The sequence below is a fragment of the Scleropages formosus genome, chromosome 6 (genome assembly GCF_900964775.1).
Source record: "Scleropages formosus chromosome 6, fSclFor1.1, whole genome shotgun sequence".
In the NCBI taxonomy this organism is placed as follows: Eukaryota; Metazoa; Chordata; class Actinopteri; order Osteoglossiformes; family Osteoglossidae; genus Scleropages; species Scleropages formosus.
In genome coordinates, this window is record NC_041811.1 from 23,964,106 (window position 1) to 23,970,058 (window position 5,953).

At 42.6% G+C, this 5,953-nt stretch overlaps 1 non-coding gene across 1 annotated transcript; it reads left to right on the top strand.

Moving 5' to 3' along the window:
* The first annotated feature begins 2,716 nt into the window (after positions 1-2,716).
* On the top strand, positions 2,717-2,829 carry trnal-caa (transfer RNA leucine (anticodon CAA)). Its single transcript has 2 exons — positions 2,717-2,754; positions 2,784-2,829. It is a non-coding gene; the product is annotated as a tRNA-Leu (tRNA).
* Positions 2,830-5,953: the final 3,124 nt, after the last annotated feature.

The window sequence follows — 5,953 nt, forward strand, 5'->3', positions numbered from 1 at the left end:
CAACAATGACATCATCAGAAAATGATTTGGGCAGAGAGGCTCTGTATCATTATCAATTGGTTCTTTTTTGCAACTACTGCTGGACGGGCTTATTTCAGATGACAAATACAGCCTTTCTCCTCAACAGTAATCCCAAGATTTCACAGGATGATGGGAATTTTTTTAAACTAAAACAAGGAAGAAGCCACAGGTTATCCATATGGGTGGTGGATAGGGGATGTTTACCCGAGCATACCATGGGAGAGTGAACCTTGCGTGTGGGGACATGCAGATGGTCCTTCATGGGCAGCTGACAGGGACGCCGCCTTGCTGACACCACGGCGCACATGCGCACCGGAGCATGGGCTGCTTTTCCCCACCATTCTCAGGTGCAGTCAATCAAGTATCAAACAGCCCGTGAAAAACAACAGTGCTGGGTGGACAGATAGGGAGTAAGGGCAGAGTAAAGACTAGACTTGAGTCGCAACGTGAAGCAAGGCAGGGAAGGTGCATCTCAGATGAAAAGCGACTGCTTTTCCTTTATTCAGTAAAGGTTGAGATTCTTTATATTTTTGCTGATTGGCCAGTAGCCTGAAGAGTGTTGTGTGTTGGTTTTATTCACGGTTATCTTTGTTTATGATCTTTACTACTGAAAAGAAGGCCAAAAAAGTGTAACTAGCAGATTCATTTCCTCATATGTTGTTAACATCTATTCACTGAGCTGATACTTTTCTCCAAGGTGACTTGCAATTATTTACCTAGCTAGACAGCTAAGTGGTTTTACTTGAGCAATTGAGGGTAAATACCATGCTCAAGGGTGCTATGGCCTAAGGTGGGATTTGAACCTATGACCTTTAGGGCTCAAGGCAGCACCTCTGACTACTATACTACCACTCAACCCGTGATGAGCATGAACAGTCCTGGATACTCCAACGTGTGACTGGATTTCAACTGTTAGCCCAGGCAGAGCAAATTCTGGGGGGTTTTGGTGCAGCACGGAGTTTGCAAGTATTGGTCTTTGCTTTTTATAATGAGAACTACATGCTGTTTGTTACTGTATAAAAAGTTAAAGAACACTTACTGACAGTGATACAGTTTTTACCCAGAACCTCATCGAAACGGAATAAACAAAATATATACTGTAAATGCCATTTGAATAAATCTGAGTTCTACCTAAAAAAAGGAAAAGAAAACATATTCTCCACACAATGTAGAGAAAAAGACCGGAGCCAAGATCAGATATCTCCTCATACGTGAAAACGGTACATTTATCATTATTATTATCATTAACATCTACCAGTCTTAGAAAAGTGCACCTTAGAATTAGTTAGAATTACTGAGCACAATTACATCATTCTCGAGAGTGAACTTTGATTCTACAGCATTTACTTCAGTTCTTGGAATTTTGTGTTATAAAATGATTCACCAGTTTTTTATTTGTTTGTTTGTTTTGTTTTTTTTTTTTTTTTTTTGATGGTTTTTCCCCAACCATGTGAGATACTCCACACCTGAGTGTGGCTGTTTTGGTCAACCTTTGTGTGTACCAACGTTTTTAAATTAAACAGGCAGGTTCTCCCTATAATAACCGCAGTCTAGCAGCAGGTCACAAGTTTATTTATCCCTTACCAAAATGTATGGACATGACATCTGTAAACCACTAACGGTATTAATGCAAAATGCAAATATTAATTAAGAAAGCTGTTCGTGGCTGTTGATGGCTGTTTTTGAGCTCGTCGATGACTGAACAAAGGGGAAAACGCTGAGAGCTGCATTTTGGAACCAGAAAGCGCTGGAACTGTGGTTGCGCTACCACGTGCCGCCCCCTGCTGGTGGAAACCCGACATTGTAACCGCTGCGAAATCGTAGCCACCGTTGACGTGTGAGATTCTTTAAAAGCTGCCTTTTAAGGTAAACCCGACACTAACATTTCAGTTCTGCACAATACTTCCCAGCCAAACATTTTTTTTGATCAGCCCCGTTGTACTAAATGACTGCATTAATGGCAGAAAACAGGCACTGAAGGCGGGCAGCAGGGTGGCGCAGCAGGAAGCGCAAGTGCCTCGCAGGGCCTGGGCCGTCCAAACACAGCTCTGTCTGCGTAGAGTACGTATGTTGTCGCCGTGTCTGCGTCTGTTTCCTCCCACAGTGCAAAGGCATGCAGTTCAGGGTAACTGGACCCTCTAAATTCCCCGTAGCGTGTCTAAATATGTGCATGTTACTACCCTACACTGGTTCTAGAATGGACTCTGACCTACTGCGACCTTGACCAGAACAAGCAGTTAATGTTAGTGTTTGATACTGAAGGCAAGTCAGAACTGCCAAGTTCTAGCATAGGATTGGACTTTAGAAGAATCCTTTATTAATTCCGGCAGGGAAATTCACACAGCAGTTTAAACATGACATGTAACACAGGGTACAGTTATGCCCGGCAAAATAATAACAAATACCAAATAAATAACAAAGTAAATAATGAAACTGGCATTTGCATGTTACTGTACACAAGACAATAACACAATAAAACAAAGTTCAGTGACTGTAAGGTCACAAGACGCTTCCTTGCTTCTCTGCACTGAGGAGCCAACAGGCCCTTAAATGGCATAATGGAGGTAAGGAGGACCGTTGGTAAGAAGGACCCCAAAGCACTTTGCTGGACGCCATAGGTGAACAATCGGATGGTTTCAGGAGCTCATGGTGATCATTTCATTGAGAGGATGTGAGCCATGGCTCATAACAGGGTGTCAGGATGGCCGAGTGGTCTAAGGCGCCAGACTCAAGGCTAATAACCTTCACTTACAGCACGAGTGTTCTGGTCTCTGAATGGAGGTGTGGGTTCAAATCCCACTTCTGACACATTCCTTTGTCCTCTATGTTTATTTAGCATCTTGTTCTGTGTCGCACCATGATCTCCGAAGAAATGACATTTCGTTCCACTATACACAAGCTGTATAGAGGAATGACAATAAAAACTACTTGAACTTGAACAGATACTAACCTCCTTCTCATCCTGACCTCTGCTACTGCCTCCGCATAGCTGAGGTTTCTACCTGTGGGGTTCAGGCCCTTTTACAAGCTTCTGGAGTCTGTGGGTCTCACCAGAGGAGATGTGCCCCCAGCACACCACAGCATGAAAGATGACACTGGCAACTACAATTTGGTAGAACATGTGAAGAATTCTGCTACACACATTAAACAACCTGAGCCTTCTATAAAAGTACAACCTGCTTTGTAGCGTGAGAGTCCAGCTTGTTGTCGATATATATCCCCAGGTACATATAAGAACAAATAATCTCCAGATCTGTACCTTCTATGGTAACCAGGCATTAGAGCTCTGTAACGCAGCAAAATTCAACCATCAGCTCCATTGTCTTCTTGATGCTGAGCTGAAAATGGTTTATGTTACATCATGAAACAAATTATACGCGTGTACTCCATTTCGTCACCTTCCTCTGTACACCCTACTACTGCAGAGTCATCTGAGAATGTATGCAGGTTACACAGTCCACACCTCCAATTTCAAACAGGAAGTGTACACAGTGAACAGAAATGGAGACAGTACTGTTCCCTTGGGTCACCTGTGTTGCTCACCACCTCATCAGTGGTACAGTCCTGAACCCTAACAAACTGTGAGCTGCCTGTTAGATCAACCAAAATCCATGACACCATAGGTATATCTAGTCATTTTGATGAGTTTGTCCCTCAACTGGAATGATGGAACATACTGAAAGCACTGGAGAAGTCAAAAGACATAACTCTCACTGTGCTACCAGCTTCCCTTTACAGCATAAACATGATTGCACCATCCACACCAATAAGGGCCTGATAAGCAATCTGCAAGCGGTCCAGATGCTCTTTCACAAGAGGTCTGATGTTGTCAAGCACCATCTTCTCAAGGGTCTTCATAATATGCAATGTGAGAGCCACTGGTCTGCAGTCATTCAAACCACAGCTGCCCCTTTTCTTTGAAACTGGGACGAGGCAGGTTGTCCTCCAAAGTAGTGGTACCCTCTGCAGACTCAACGACATGTTGAAAATATGTGTGAGGACACCAGACACCTGGTTGGCACACACTTTCAGCACCCTGGGGCTGATTCCATCAGGATTTGCAGCTTTGTCGATATGCAGTCTTCAGTCCCTTTGTCACCTAGTCCTCAGTCACGGTCAGTAGTGGTGGGATGAAGGCAGCATTCAGGAGTAGTGGTTAACTGGAGGGAAGTAATGGGTGTTCATGCTTGGGCTTGTGAGCAGGCAGAAGAGGTGGTGGAGGTGAGGTCCACATTGATAGGTGTTTTAGAGAGGAAGCGGGGGTTAGTGTGGACATGGCTGAATGAAATCTGTTGAAAAACCGATTCAGTTTACTCTCCCAGTGCAGAGACCCCTCTATCACCTTCAAACAGCTCTGAGGGTTAGAGACTCTTCCACACCTCCTTCAAGTGTTTGTGTTGGAGCTTCTGTTCTAGCTTCTCACTATAGGCACATTTGCTCAGCCCCTGCTGTACCTTCTTCAGCCCCACCCTGCCTCCGAATCTAAAGTCTTTTTTTATATTCAGAAGACCCTTCAAATCTTTGTGACAAATGGTTATTATTGGCACAGCAATGCACTGTTTTTGCAGAGCGATAATAATGTCAGCACCAAAACTGATGTAATCAGTTATGCAGCGGCTGAAATAATGAGTGTCCTCGCCATGTCGATCACAAATCATCTCGTAGTCTGTCTCCTTAAAGCAGTCCTGCAGGACCTCTTCTGCCTCCCTGTCTACTTCTCAAGTGTCCTTGTGACCCCAAGAGGTTTTTGATCACTGGCTTGTCTTTGGGAATGAAATGGATGAGGTCGTGGTCTGATTTGCCAGGTAGTAGCAGTGTCGTGGAGCTGTAGGCCTATGCTTTTTTTCACATTAACATACAGTAATTCAAACATTTTGTTTCCCCATGTACTTCCATCCACAGATTGCTTATATTTTTTTAATATGGTCTGTTTATCCAGCAGTTTAGAGTTGGTCAGTCAGTGCTTTCTGCTAGGATCCTATGTAACGCAGCAGTGATACTTCTGAACAAATCAAGTTTACAGGCTATAATATTTAGTGTAGGACATTTAGTATAGCCTTCAGTCAAATATACATTAAAATGGCCAATGAAACATTTCTAACTTTTAAAATCTACCTGAAACCTCTTGAACATCATAACTCGGAATTGGTCAGGGAAGCAGTTTATTTGTTGATTTTGATCTGAAGGAACCCTGTGATTACAGCCTCTCGTCTTCAGAGCTTCTGCACGTCTTGCTTCTGTAATCCTCAAGTAATTATGTTTTTTTTTTCTTTTTACAAAACTTTGATTTGTGAAATTACCTGTGTTACAGGAGTGCGCTATGTGTATATTTATATTAGTTTTATGTTACATTTACATTTATTGATTTACGTTTATTCATTTAGCAGGTGCTTTTGTCCAAAGCGACGCACATCTCAGCAAAAGTACAATTTATGCATTACATTAAGAGAAAGAGACATAGGTGCAGACATGTGACTCAAGTAAACCTAGTTGTTGCCTACCACTTCTTTTATGCATTTCTAATCTATGATTGTACAATCTTCTGTAGACAGCTGTTATTCCAACGGTTCGGGATATAAGAGAATAGATAATAGCTAATGATAATAGATAACAGCATGGAATACAACATGGCACAATAAAATAGATATAGTACAGTACATAGAGTACTCCACTCCCTACAGTCATAGCACGCTTATTGTCGGACATGGCTGGTCAGCATGCCCTAGGGGGCGCTGTCCCTTTTCAACGAGTCCACTTCCGGCCAAATAAACGTGAACTTCACTAAATGTCTGTGTACTCATTTTCGTCTCTTTATACACTGGAATTATATATTTTAATGCGTTTTAAATAAAAAAAAAAGCAACAAGGAAAATGTAAAAAAAGCGACCGCGAAAGCGACGTGACGCAGTCGTGTTTGTGATGATGACGTATG